Source organism: Nicotiana tomentosiformis, chromosome 3 (genome assembly GCF_000390325.3).
Source record: "Nicotiana tomentosiformis chromosome 3, ASM39032v3, whole genome shotgun sequence".
NCBI classification, from domain to species: Eukaryota; Viridiplantae; Streptophyta; class Magnoliopsida; order Solanales; family Solanaceae; genus Nicotiana; species Nicotiana tomentosiformis.
In genome coordinates this window covers 73222900-73238736 of record NC_090814.1, presented here as the reverse complement: position 1 = coordinate 73238736, position 15837 = coordinate 73222900, and positions in this window count along the sequence as shown.

Sequence of the window (15837 nt, the reverse complement as noted above, 5' to 3'; positions counted from 1 at the left end):
ACAACAAATACAACTCAAATCAAGGTGTGTAATACACATGTGAGCAATTTAGAGTCTAAGGCACATAGAGATATTTCATAAAATTTGGCATAATAGCCTTCATTTGAACTTGACTTAAAGTAAACATTATTATTGCACAACCCATATTTTAACACATCCTCAATTGGTAACATAACATGAATAAATCATTTGGGATGCTTGGTGAACATATATCTTTCAACCCAATCTTACTCGAAATAGCCATTTTCATAATGAATTACTCGGGACTTACATAATTTACATGAATATCGAGGGATTCAATTATAAGAGAAGAGTTTATCCAACATACCACAATTGAGCTTCCTTAAACTCTAAAATATTCTGGAATTCTTAGCAACTTCAATCTATTGTAGAAATATAACAAATTGAATCAAAATTAGGAAGATGATCATGGTTCTAGCTCATTTGAGCATTTTATCAAACACTAAGTGTGCATAAGGTTTCAATATCCTTTTTATGAAGGATTCCATCATCCCACAACCCAATCTTTACCATTTTTATCTCAACAATCTTCCTACACCCCTTGATAACACATGCATGTAAAATAACAACTCTCATGCCCAAAAATTATCTTGCTAGTTATCCATTTTTAGAAGATTTCGAAATTAGGGTTTAGGGTGTAGAATCTTACCTCTAGGATGAAGACCTAGTGAGCTTCCCTTCTTAATCTTTCAAAACTTGAGCAAAAATTGAAGAAAAAATATTGAAGAACACCTTCTCACTATAGGGCACTCTCTCTCACTCTAAAATATCAGATTATATCTCAAAAATAGCCCAAAGAGTGTATTTAACGAAATAGGGTCGGGTTTTAAAAACCCAAAAATGGAGCTCCGGAACAAGGTATGTGATCGCATATGCGATCGCATAACCGATATGCGGACCGCATATCGGTCGCATAGTTGGTTACAAAATAGCCAAAAGAACTGTCTGTGTATGCGGTCACTATGCGGTCCGCATAACCGTTATGCGGTCGCATAATGCACCACATAACAGTTATGCGGTCGCATAATCGACCGCATAATTGCTTCCAATTGGCCCAATTAACTGCCTCACTCTGCGGCCATTATGCGGTCCGCAGACTGATTCTGCGGTCGCATAATGGACTGCGGAAATATACTTTTCTGCCAATTTTTTTTTTTTTTTTTACTTTCCGGTGCATTGTTCAACCCAAAAAGTCCGAGCCTCTATAATCCTCAAACACGTAAGCCTAGTCCGGCATCATGAAATATTATTTTCTTTGCAAATTTTACCGGGCTTTACACTTAAGTACTTCAAAAGTTTTCGGGGTGTTACATTCTCCCTCGCTTAGGATCATTCGTCCTCGAATGAGGGTAAAAATTTGTCATTAGCGTCTTATGCAACTCAGTTTGTTTCATACCACATTCGAGCAGCCCCACCAAAATTTTCAAAAATTTCGCCAGAGTTTCCTTTGTAATTAGGCCTATCCACCTGTGAGAGATCCCCAAAAACACATCCTAACAGCATATACATAATCCAATAACGTAACATAATATAAAACAACACCAACTGTGGCCTTACAAGCAAGTATATTACCAGAACGGAACACCTTAACACCAAATGTACAAGTCATACATATTTCATAGGAATATCCCTTAGCATTTTCATAAGGCACAACTCATAATTACATGGTTATTCAAATACGTAAGCCTAGTCCGGCACCATTAAATATTATTTTCTTTGCAAATTTTACCGAGCTTTACACTTAAATACTTCAAAAATTTTCGGGGTGTTACATTCTCTCCCGGTGCGGAAGGCTAGTCTTCATAGAGGCTTCACAGAAGCGAAATTGTACCGAAGAAGCGGAGGTCGCAGATGCGACAATGTGACCGCATATGCGGGATTTGCTGGGCAAAAGCTATAAAATCGAGGTTCTTGGTTCTTGGTTCTTTTATCATATTTTGTGATTTGGGGCTCGGTTTGAGGCGAGTTTTGAAGTAATTTTCATCACGTGGATTAGGGCAAGTATTCTATACTCGGTTTTGATTATATTTCGTGAATCTATCTTTATTTTTGGGAATTGGATTATGATTTTTAAAGAGAAATTGAGGTTTTAGCCTAAAGTTTCATAGAGTGAGTTTTTGAGTTTTGAACATTGACTCAGAGTTAAAAATTTGTGAAACTAGTATGGTTGGACTCGTAATTGAATGGGTTGCCAGATTTTATAAGTTTTGTCGAGTCCCGAGGCACGGTCCCAGGTTGGAATTTTGGGTTGATTTTGTACTTTTGACTAAATATTCGACCTTTATCGATTGGATTGGTTTCCTTTGGCATTATTTAATGTATTTGAGTTGCTTTTGGCTAGTTTCGAGCCGTTCAGAGGTCGGTGCGTGCTAGATGGAATTTTTGGAGCGTCACTTGGCTTGCTCGGTATTGGATTAGGCTTGTTCGACACTTCTAAACTTGGAGTTGAGGGTATGAACCTTGATTACACGTGTTATGTGATTTGTTTGGAGGTGACACACATGCTAGGTGACGGGCGTGTGGGCGTGCACCATAGAAATTGATACTCGGTCGATTCCGTAGAGCTGTGTAGTCAATTAACTTGTATTTTTCCATATATTTTTCATGTGTTAGAGAAACTGAGCTGTGACTCATGTTAGAAATCATGCTTAGGCAAATGCTGGTATTATTGGGACCCATTGAGGTTATTTTACTATCGAATTATATGTTTAAATTATAATTTCGTACTCGGTCATATTCATTCATTGCATATCATATCTCAATCTCTATTGTTATTTATTGATACATCATATCATCATTTTGGGCTAGTTTTATGACATTGTGAGCTAGAGAGACTGGAAAAATTTATGACTGAGTGAGGTCGAGGCCTGATTGTGAGTGATATTTATGAGATCGGGCTGCACGCCGCAACACGTTTTATTTATTTATGCCTGGACCTGGCTTATTATAGCGCTTGGGCTGAAGGAGCCCCTCCAGAGTCTGCACCCCCACAGTGAGCGCATTGGATATTATATTTGGGATGGAGTTCCATGGGCATGGAGTTGCCCTATATATTCACATTTGGGATGAAGTTCCCTGGGCATGGAGTTGCCCTAAATATTTATATTGAGGGATGGATCTTCCCTGGGATAGACCTGCCCAGTACAGAACTAAGTGATCGAGTACTCTGAGAGTGTGAGTACATGAGTTCATCATTGAGATGCATTTCATTTGACATGCATACTTGAGATACAGGCATAGATATGCATTTCCCCATACTACCCGGTTTTGGTGGCATTCATGATTTCACCTGTATATTGACATGTAGGCATAGAGATATATTTTTCTCATGCTATTTGAATATGAAATACCTTATTTATTATTGAAAGACTTATTCATATATTTTTGAGTTTTCGATGAAAGATCTGGGATCTACTGTTGTACTTGAAAAGTATGCCTATTTTCCGTAACTGTGAACCAACTGAGTTATTTCTTTACCATCTTTATTATATTGTTATGAACTATTACTGGTTATCGGAGTTGGACTCTGACCTTTATCCCAGCTCATCACTACTTTCAACCTAAGGTTGTTTGTTACTTATTGAGTATATGGGGTCGATTGTACTTATACTATATTTTTGTACCTTGCGTGCAGATGTTGGATACTGATATAGCTGCGTACGATGGGAGCTGGATCTGAAGATGTACTTGCGTTCCAGTCATAGCTGGCTCTTGATCTTGGTAACTTTAGTATTTCAGATCTATTCATTTATAATTCAAATATATGGTGTGTTTTATTTCAAACTAGCTTTGTAAACTCTATATCTTAGAAGCTCATGATTTGTACTACCAGTCATTGGGGAGTTGTATAAATTTAGTTATCTCATCTTTAACTCACATCAGTATTATTATATTGTGTTTTATAGTTAATTGGCTTCCCGAGTCAGTCGGGTTAGGTGCCATCACGACGGTTTGGAGTTTAGGTTGTGACAAGTTAGTATCAGAGCTCTAGGTTCATAGGTTCTACGAGTCATAAGCAAGTGTCTAGTAGAGTCTTGCGGATCAGTATGATGATGTCCATACCTATCTTCGAGAGGCTACAAGGCATTTAGGATAATTTCCCATCTTTCTTTTCCTTATCGTGCGGAATTGATTCATCTTAAAACATAACTCTTTAAATTCCCTCCACACATTCGTGTGCGCATGTGAGCGCTCGGCATCAGCTGTGCATCCCCGACTTGTGATTCCATGGATGAGGAGTGAGATGTGATTTTTGTGTGCTGATGATGGGCCAGTCTGGAGGACTTGAGGCCGGGTTATGACTGTAGCTTGAGCACGGGGATTTCGGTTGTGTGAGCACGTGATTTTGGACTTATATGTCCGGTAGCATCCCTATGAGTGGAATTTGTGACTCAATGAGTGGCTGGACGGCCATATGATGAGTATGATACAACTGCAAGATGTGTTCAGATGGTTTGGTTGTGACGAGAATAGTTTGCTTGAGATGTAAAAAGGACTATTGGGTGCTAGATTATTGTCTTGATGTGACATATAGTCTCGAGTAATGAGTGTGTTGAAAGATTTTTCATATTGTTTAATTGTGGAACGAATTATATTTTCATGTCTTGTTGTAAGTTCAGACTCAGGAAGATTAAGTGATGGCGTAGTAATCGTGGCTGCAAAAGAGTATAGCAAGATGCCAATTTGAGGCTAAGCAGGTGGGTTATCTCCTGCGGAGTAATCTACGGAGGTGTGATCCTTATAATGTTGTGTGGAGAGTTTCCTTTCTACCAGTGGGCTATATGTGTTGAGATTTGAATTTGAATTTGGTTGAGAAAGTTGACCTGATCGTCATGTAGATGTATGCGAGCTTAATAGATGATTTGAGATGTTATATGGTTTGTGTTATGTGAGCTTATGAAGGATTTTGTTGAATCTCCCTGCGGTATTATGGCGGTAATAGAGTATGGGTATGATGAGTTATCAGATGTTCTATTCTATGGCATTGACCTAAGTGGGAGAGTTTGCTATCGACGATTTGATTGCATGGTTACGTGTTGCATTGGTTTTGGTCTGAGGCATACTTGTGGATCGGTTATGACTTGCAGAGGTTGAGATCGAGGATAACTCGAGTAAAGAAATTTCTGGATACGGGATATGTTACACTTTATGGGTATATGGGAATTATGGGATGATTGAGTTGTTATTCGTGAAGGATGTAGTGCGCGCGGAGTAGGAAATTGCTCGGTTGCTTAAAGGTGTGGATTACTTCTTTGGGTGTTGTTGTGCTAATGGAGTACAAGTCGTTTGGCCCGTTTGGGCGGCGCAATTGAGATTTGAGTAGAATGGATGACTCTCGAGAAAGATCTAATGGATTCAAGAATTATATATTGCAGTTGAGAATTTATTCGGATTTGTATGTGGTTAAACTCCGAGATTTGCGTCAGATGGTGTCGGGACTCGCGGTATTTCTGTATCACTATGAATTCTACATTTCAGTATCATAAAGGTAAAGGAAATAGTTTCAGGTTCACATGACTCTTCGGAGTGGGTGTCTCAATTGTGGTACTTTTGGGGTGCTTGAGAGGGAATACAACGGCTTATGGGCCTTAGGGCGGTGTGGTTTTATTCTAGGATCTTGTGGGGTGCGTTTTGTTTGAGGATCATGGTATTATGGCGAGGAGTAGTGTCAACTTGAGGATAATTTGGAAGGAACTCGGAGAAATAGTACAACTTGGTAGTATGTTGGATCAACAAGGTAATAGATATGATCGGTTCTTTGGGTACTTAGGATATGGTGAGTCTCTACAGGTTCTCGGCGGCAATACTCTTGGATTTGGCGACCTGCACGGCTTAGTTGAGTTAGAGAGATTCAGTTCTAATGGCTTGATTAGGTGCAAATGGGTTTCAAAGTGCTCTCGAGTATTTCTACCACGGTTAGAGGTGTATATTTCCTACCGGCGTGAGGAACATGTTGCGTATTGTGATTTTCTCCTGGATGAGATCAAATGGAAGGTTCTTGGCCAATTGAGTATGTAGTTTTCTTGCGACTCAAAGTTGATTATGAGGTTCTCATACTTTTCCTATGATGGCATGATAGATGTGGTGTGTTATGTGGGATTGAGATTTGCATGTGCAAGGTCACGGTCTGGAATCGGAAGGGAAGGTCATGAATTTTGGACATCATGGACAGTTTCAGATATTTAGATAAATGTTATAACTACTAGGTAATTCCTGAGAAGGGTGCGCTTTTCAGAAGGTGCACTATGTTCAGACTTACGGATGCTTCATTAGTATTGCGGTACTCGCCTAGTTGATCGACTGATGATATTCAGATTTTGCTATGTGTCAAAAAGCAATTATAGAAGTATTTCTCGTGGGATGATCGTGTATGAGAGATGTGTTAGACATTCGAGCAGTGGAGTTGGGATCAGATATGGTGATTCATGTGTTCTATGGACTTGGAGACCAGGAGTTCTCAGAAACAGATTATTGTGTAATTGTGGAATGTGAAGATGTGACCAAAGCTAGCCAGATGATAGTATGTGTTATGGTTCAGTCATTGTGGACTTTCAGAGGGTTATGTATCTATTTGTGGGTTACCAGAGTGGATTTGGGGTCCATTTGCAGGTCCAATGAGGATGTGTATTCTAGACCAGGTTGGATTGGTTGACTCTGTACTGTTATTGTCAAGGGATGTGCCATTTGGTAGAGTTGAACTTATTCATGTTCTGATATGATATATGTGTTACTTCTCTATGCTACAAGGGGTTGTGATTTGTTGGTTATAAGCACACATGGTGCGGTTCTGTTTGGGTCTTGTAGCGGGATTTGAGCGAGATGGTTATTAGGGTGTCGAATGATTGATTGCGCATTAGTTATGTTCTTTCCGGATTGTGGTATTGTGTTATTTTCTTCTCCGTGATTGTGGTCATGCGCCTTGGGTACTTGATGTCGAATTGCACGTGGTTATCGATTTTGAGCATGATGGCTGAGGTATTTTATATGGACCAGTGTTTGGATGAGGTCACGCATTGCAGCAGAGTTATGTTGAGATACGATCCTTTGTGTTAGATTCGTGTGTCTTGGTTCTACTTTGTAGGATGGGTTCGTAGCATTGCAGTTATCGTGGTGGTGCTTGTTGAGCTTGCGGGACAGTTTTCTCAGTTGCGTCATTTTCCATTTTTGGGTGCATTGAGTTATTGCGTATTGGTGCACGGATTACATGGTTTGTGGCTCTAGGTCGTATTGGTGTTGCATGTTAATAGAATGGTTGTGTTTGATGAGGTGAGGTCACTGGACCTAGAATGGGTGCTGTCATATTCTTGTCGAATGAGAGGGAGCTCTAGGGTTTGTTGATCTGATGAGTGGTTATGAGTTTCTGCATGTTTATTTCATCATCGGCAATGTACGAAGGTTTTAGAGCGAGGTTTTGTTTGATATGAGGTTTATTACCGGTACCAGGTTTGTTTTGAGCAGCTACTATGATCGAAAATTATTGCTATGAGTATTTGAGTTATGTGGTATATCATGTGATTTTGCCTTGGGTTATGGTTAAGACTTGTTGCAGCCGGTTTAGACTTATACAGCGCGTAGATGCGAGATTTGGGTCTTATAGGAAATTCCGGATGTTGTAAGTTGGATTCTAAGGTTTACGGGCTAAGATCAAAGTAATGATCTTCAGTTATGTTGTGTTTTCGGGCCTATATAGAATAGGGGGACATGGGATCACCCCTGGGTATGTGCATGGTAAGGTTACACGGCGGTTTGATGGCTTTGGAGCAACTCACAGCATGTTCGAGGATGAACATATGTTTAAGTGGGGGAGGATGTAATGACCCGACCGATCATTTTGACCATTTGCACTTCGCTCGGTAGTTTGAGGGAATGAGTAGCTCCATATGATGTATTATGACTTGTGCGAATCATCGATTTTGGTTTTCAGGTTATTCGGAAGTGATTTGGAAGAATGAATTTCATGCTTGATGCTTTAAGTTGGAAGAGTTGACCAAGTTGGACTTTTGTGTATTTGACCTCGTAACGGAATTTTGAGGGTTTTGTTAGGTCCGTATGGTAATTTTGGACTTGGACGTATGCCCGGATTTGCATTTGGATATTTCTAGAAGGATTCGACGCTAATTGGCAAAAGTTGGAAATTTGAAGGTTTGAAAAGTTTATATGTTTGACAGAGAGTTGACTTTGAAGATGTCGGATTCAGATTGTGGTTCCGGGAATTGGAATAGCTTCGTTATGTTATTTGATACTTGTGTGCAAAATTTGGGTCTATTCTGGATTGATTTGATATGTTTCGGCATGAGTTTTAGAAGTTGAAAAGTTCAAAGTTTATTAAGTTCGATTTAAAGTGCGATTCGTCGTTTTGGTGTTGTTATGTGTGATTTGATATCTCGAGTAGGTCCGTGTTATGTAATAGGACTAGTTGTATATTGGGGCGAGGTACTGAGTGGCTCGGAAGAGTTTCGGATCGATTTGATCATTTTTGGCTAAAGCTGTTAGTGGCAGGATCTAGTGTGATCGCACCTACGGATGGTTTGCGCAGGTGCGATGGTCGCAAAAGTGACAAAGGAGTCGCAGAAGTGAGGTGAGAGCTGGGTGAGGAAGATCATAGATGCAAAGCTAGAGGCGCATTTACGGTTGCACAGAAGCAATGTCCATGGGCACAGAAGTGAGATTGAACGCAGAAGCGGGTTTGTGCACTGCACCTGTGTGTGTGTAGAAGCGGGGAAAGCCTCGCTGGTGCGGAAGGCTAGACTTTAGAGAGGCTTCACAAAAGCAAAATTGTTTCGCAGAAGCGGAGGTCGCAAATGCGACAATGTGACCGCATATGCGGGATTTGCTAGGCAGAAGCTATAAAATCGAGGTTTTTGGTTCTTTTATCATATTTTGAGATTTGGGGCTCGCTTTGAGGCGAGTTTTGAAGCAATTTTCATCACGTAGATTGGGGTAAGTATTCTACACTCGGTTTTGATTATATTTCACGAATCTATTTTCATTTTTAGGAATTGGATTATGAATTTTAAAGAGCAATTGAGGGTTTTAACCTAAAGTTTTATAGAGTGAGTTTTTGAGTTTTGAACAACGACTCTGAGTCGAAATTGGGTGAAACTAGTATGGTTGGACTCGTAATTGAATGGGTTTCCGTATTTTATAAGTTTTGTCGATTCCCGAGGTGCGGTCCCAGGTTGTAATTTTGGGTTGATTTTGGGCTTTTGACTAAAGATTCGACATTTATCGATTTGGGTGGTTTCCTTTGGCATTATTTGATGTATTTGAGGTTCTTTTGGCTAGTTTCGAGCCGTTTGGAGGTCGGTACGTGCAGGATGGCATTTTTGGAGCATTGCTTGGCTTGCTTGATATTGGATTAGGCTTTTTCGAGGTAAGTAACACTTCTAAACTTGGAGCTAAGGGTATGAACCCTGATTATACGTGTTATGTGATTTGTTTGGAGGTGACGCACATGCTAAGTGATAGGCGTGTGGGCATGCACCGTAGAAATTGAGACTCAGTCGATTCTGTAGAGCTATGTAGTCAATTAACTTGTATTTTTCCATGTATTTTTCACGTGTTATAGAAACTGAGCTGTGACTCATGTTAGAAATCATGCTTAGGCAATGCTGGTATTATTGGGACCTACTGAGGTCATTTTTGCTATTGAATTATATGTTTAAATTGTAATTTCGTACTCAGTCATATTCATTCATTGCATATCATATCTCAGTCTCTGTTGTTATTTATTGATACATCATATCATCATTTTGGGCTAGGTTCATGACATTGTGAGCCCGAGAGTCTGGAGAGATTTATGACTGAGTGAGGTCGAGGGCCTGATTGTCAGTGATATTTATGGGATCGGGCTGTATGCCGTAGCATGTTTTTATTTATTTATGCTTGGACATGGCTTATTATATCGCTTGGGTTGAAGGAGCCCCTCCAGAGTCTGCACCCCCACAATGAGCGCATTGCATATTATATTTGGGATAGAGTTCAGCTGTGTAGTCAATTAACTTGTATTTTTCAATGTAATTTTCATGTGTTAGAGAAACTGAGCTATGACTCATGTTAGAAATTATGCTTAGAAAATGCTAGTATTATTGGGACCCACTGAGGTCATTTTTACTGTCGAATTATATGTTTAAATTGTAATTTCATACTCAGTCATATTCATTCATTGAATATCATATCTCAGTTTCTGTAGTTATTTATTGAAACATCATATCATCATTTTGGGCTAGTTTCATGACATTGTGAGCCCGAGAGACTGGAGAGATTTTGACTGAGTGAGGTCGAGGGCCCGATTGTAAGCGATATTTATTGGATGGGCTGCACGCCGCAACATGTTTTTATTTATTTATGCTCGGACCTGGTTTATTATAGTGCTTGGGTTGAAGGAGCCCCTCCGTAGTCTACACCTCCACAGTGAGCGCAATGCATATTATATTTGGAATGAAGTTCCCTGGGCATGGAGTTGCCCTATATATTCACATTTGAGATGAATTTCCCTGGGCATGGAGTTTTCCTATACATTTATATTGAGGGATGGATCTTCCCTGGGATAGACCTGCCCCGTACAGAACTGAGTGATCGATTACTCTGAGAGTGTGCGTACATGAGTTCATAATTGAGATGCATTGAATTTGACATGCGTACTTGAGATACATGCATAGAGATGCATTTCCTCATGCTACCCAATTTTGGTGACATTCATGATTTCACCGGTATATTGACATGTAGGCATAGAGATGTATTTTCCTCATGCTATCTGAATATGAAGCACCTTATTTATTGTTGAAAGACTTATTCATATATTTTTGACGTTTTCGGTGAAAGATCTGGGATCTACTGTTGTACTTGAAAAGCATACCTATTTTCTGTAACTGTGAACCAGCTGAGTTATTTCTTCTACCATCTTTATTATATTGTTATGAATTATTGTTGGTTATTAGAGTTAGACTCTAATCCTTGTCCCAGCTCGTCACTACTTTCAACCTAAGGTTAGGTTTGTTACTTATTGATTACACGGGTTCAGGTGTACTCATACTACACTTCTGTACCTTGCGTGCAAATGTTGGATACTGATGTAGCTGCGTACGACATGAGCTAGATCTGAATATGTACATGCGTTCTAGTCATAGCTGCCTCTTGATCTTGTTACTTTAGTATTTCAGATTTGTTCATATATATTTCAAATAGATGATGTATTTTATTTCAAACCAGCTTTGTAAATTCTATATCTTAGAAACTCATGATTTGTACTACCAGTCATTGGGGAGTTGTATAAATTCAGTTATCTCATCTTTGACTCACATTAGTATTATTATATTGTGTTTTATAGTTAATTGGCTTACCTAGCCGGTCGGGTTAGGTGTCATCACAACGGTTTGGATTTTAGGTCGTGACACAAGCATAGTACGGACCGCACATGGAATTGTGCGGCCGCAAACCCCCCCCCCCCCCCCGAAGGGCCTTTTTGTCAGCGAATTTTTGGTGACTATAAATAAACGGGAAATACTTTTTTAGGGCAAGTTTTGTAATATTTAGAGCTGTAGCCGTTATATTTTACTATTTTGGATAATTAGTGACTATTTTGGGTTAAGAATTATTAGTTTTATCAATTTAATCTTAGTTATAGCTTTAATTAGTTCTTCTTTGTTTTCTTCAATTTCTACCATGAGTTGCTAGATTTTCTCTAAGGTTGTGACCCAAGCCTAGTGTATAAACCTTGTGGGTGATTAATTTAATGCTTGTTTTAGATAAGGTGTTTGTTATTTAGCCTTGTTCATCCATTATTTCTATAATTAATTGTTGCAACCATTGATTCATGCCTATTGGACTTGGTTCTTACTTGAGAAAGAGGGACTTAGTCTAGGAAAACTTGGCTAACAAAAAATTAGGCTAGTTAAGGTTTTGACTAGTCTAATTAAAGGATTTGAACTAGAGATAGGGAACATTGACTTGAGCTCACATCAAATATTTGAATTGATACCCAATTGGGCTTGAGAAAGCTAATTTGGGCACAATCATTCTATAACCAAGAGATATTGGGTGAGTAATTTAGAGTTGAGAGTTACAATACACCCAGTCACTAAAACAAGCTTTAACGTGATTTACCCATTAGGTTAGCACCTAGGCGAAGGTTACATCCCTAGGCCTTTTACCCATTTGATAAAAACAATTACTCGCTTTCTAGTTTTTTCTCCTTGGTTTAATCTTGTTAGTGTTAATTTTAGAAGTAGAAAATAAAATCCCTTATTTGGAAGCACAATTGAGCTATTTCATTTACTATCATCAAGTGTACACTCTAGCACCCATATTAAACTCCCTATGGATCTCAACCTCGACTCTTGTTGGGTACTATTCTTCCAACGACCGTTTTCACTCACTATTGAGTGTGGATTGGATGTGGATCAATTTTTGGCGCCATTGCTAGAGAGTTTTAACGGTGTTAGCTATATATTTGAGTGTGTTCTTAAAATGTCTTCTTGGGGGATTTAGACGGCGAGGAGGAGCAACTCGATGAGGTACCTCAAGTGTCGCAACCAAATCGTTGAGGTCGGGGTCAACAAGACAACGTATCCGTACCATCTCCACCACCACAACCACAAGCAGCACAACACCGAATATTGCCCAACGAAGGTTATGCCAGTGCAATAGTTCTCCCTCGTATTAGGGCGGAAAACTTTCAAATTACCAATGTGATGCTCACTTTGCTAGAGCAACGAAGCTTTTTCACCGGTGCGCCAAGTCAAAATTCTTATAAACATTTGAAGAGCTTTGTGGATACGTGTTGGGGGAGCAAGAAAACTAATGTCTTCGAGGATGCTTTGAGGCTAAGCCTTTTTCCCTTCTCTCTATATAGTAAGGCTTTAGATTGGTTGGAACGTTTGCCTAATCATTCAATACATATTTGGGATAAATTGGCGGCAAAGTTTATTGCTACGTTTTTTCTCTCTCGGGCAAATGGCTACTCTTCGGGGTGAAATATTGGCTTTCAAGCAAGAGCCCAATGAACCTTTGCATGAGATTTGGGAGAGATATCGGACAATGGTGAAGAAGTTACCGAATAATAATATGACCGACAACATAATCCAACATACTTTCCACCATGGTATCAATTCTACGAACCAATGTGTGGTAAATCAATTGGCCGGTGGCAACTTTATGGCAACACCTTATGCGGAGGCATGTGGGATTCTTGATGAGATGGAAGAAATGTCATTGGCTTAGCAATGCCGATCTAATGTTCCACAAGGTGATCCCAACATGATACACCTCCACAAAGAGTTACAAGATCATGGGCAAGCCGTTACCGAATTGACAACAACCATGACTCAACTAGCAAAGGTACAACTTAATCAAGTGCAAACTCCTAAGCAAGTTCATGCTATGGAAGGAGTAAATGTATTGGTGAACAATAAGAGGACCAATGGTCCACAAATGCAAATCCGAGTAGAGAATTATGTGCAAGATGATGGTGGTTTTGATCAAGAGGACTCTTATCATGAGCAAGAAGAGGAAGTTCAAAATGTTAACAATTTTCAAGGGCAAAGAAACAATTTTCAAAGCTCAAATCATGGTGACCACAAAATAACCAAGGCAATTGGAGTTCTAACAATCAAGAAAATTAGCATAATAACAACAATCAAGAAAATTGAAGTAGAAACAACCAAGGAAATTAGGGAAACAACAATCAAGGTGGTTGGGAAACAATCAAGGCAACCGGGGGTCGGGTTTTCAAAGGCCCCCATTGTATCAACAACCGAGAAACCCACCTCATTATCCTTCACATGGTTCAAGTTCTTCAAATAATTATATGGACAGTATTTAGAATATGTTTAAGCAAATGATGGAGAAGAATGCTGATTCGGATGCCCAACTTACCTTACACAACACATCAATCCGTAATCTAGAAGTTCAAATGGGGCAAATCTCTCAAGCTCTTAATTCTCGTCCTAAGGGTGCACTACCAAGGGACACAATGGTGATCTCAAAGGGTGGTAACAATATGGGGCATGCTATGACGGTTATCACTAGAAGTGGAAGAGGTGGGAATGCACCCACCTCAAGTGAAGGACGACTTGTTGATGATGACCAAGTGGTACAAGAGGAGGAAATCCCAAACAATATTATTCAAGTAAATGATGATGTTCGGATTGACATTGATGATAGTGTTGAAGAGACGCAAGAGGAGGTGAACCCGTCTAGGGAGCACGTCATCGACATATCGGAGCTGGTAGTCAAAAAGGCTAAGGCACTATTGCCTAAGCCTCCACCTCCCTATCCTCAAAGACTTTCCAAACAAAATGGTGAGAATCAATTCAATAAGTTTATTCAAATAATGAAGAGTCTCTCAATTAATGTGTCATTGGTAGAGGCTTTGGAACAAATGCATGGTTATGCAAAGTTTATGAAAGATCTTGTGACTAAGAAGCGGTCAACGAATTTAGAAACTATCAAGGTCACTCATCAAGTGATTGCAATTATTCATTCTATGGCTCCTAATTTGGAGGATCCTTGTGCTTTCACGATTTCTTGTACAATTGGGAGTGCCGAGTTTTTTAAAGCTCTTTGTGATCTTGGGGCGAGTATCAATTTGATACCCTATTCGGTTTTCCAAACTTTGGAAATTGGGCAACCAAGACCCACATATATAAGGTTGCAAATGGCCGATCGTACCATGAAGAGGTTGTTGGGAGTGAATGAGGATATTTTGGTCCGGGTTGATAAGTTCATTCTTCCGGCGAACTTTGTTATTCTAGATTATAGAGTTAATTATGAAGTGGCTATCATTCTTTGAAGAACTTTCCTTGCTACGGGTAAGGATCTTTGTGATGTGGAAGCCGGAGAACTCACTTTTCGGATTGGTGATGAACAAGTGGTATTCCATATGTGTAAGTCTTTGCGGCAACCAAATAGCAATGTGATGTGTTCTTTTGTGGATTTGCTGACCGATGTTATTGTTGATGATACGAGTGCTACAATCAATGTTGGTGATATGTTGGAAGTCATTTTTCTAAATTTTGATGATAACGGGATGGATAGTTTCATGGAGTGTGTGAATTATTTGCAAGGAATAGGGTCGTACAACTATGCACCCCGGAAATTATCTTTGGGTCTTGAGAATAAGAAGACTCCTCCTACAAAGCCTTATATTGAAGAGCCACCTACTTTGGAGTTGAAGCCATTGCCTCCACACATTCGGTATGAATTTCATGGCCCTTGTTCTACTTTATTGGTTATTCTTTCCTCTTGTTTTACTAATGTGCAGGTTGATTCCACATTGGCAGTGTTGCAAAAGAGAAAGAAGGCTATTGGGTGGACTTTGGTGTATATTCGGGGTATAAGCCCCGCATTTTGCATGCATAAGATCAAGTTGGTTTAGTTGAAAATTAAAGAAGACTCAATGAGGCTATGAAAGAAGTGGTCGAGAAGGATATTATCAAGTAGTTGGATGCCGGAGTTGTCTACCCCATCTCTGATAGTTCATGGACCTCTCCGATCCAATGTGTCCCAAAGAAGGGTGCATGACGGTTGTTACCAATGATAAGAATGAGTTGATTCCTATAAGAACAGTGACCGGTTGGAGCGTTTGTATAGATTATCTTAAACTCAATATGTCACAAGGAAGGATCACTTTCTATTTCCCTTCTTAGACCAAATGCTAGATAGATTGGCTGGCATGCTTTCTATTATTTTCTTTATGGGTACTCGGGCTATAACCAAATTCTTATTGCTCCGGAAAATCAAGAGAAAATAACCTTTATATGTCCTTATGGTACATTTTCTTTCAAGAGGATGCCTTTTGGTTTGTGCAATCCACTG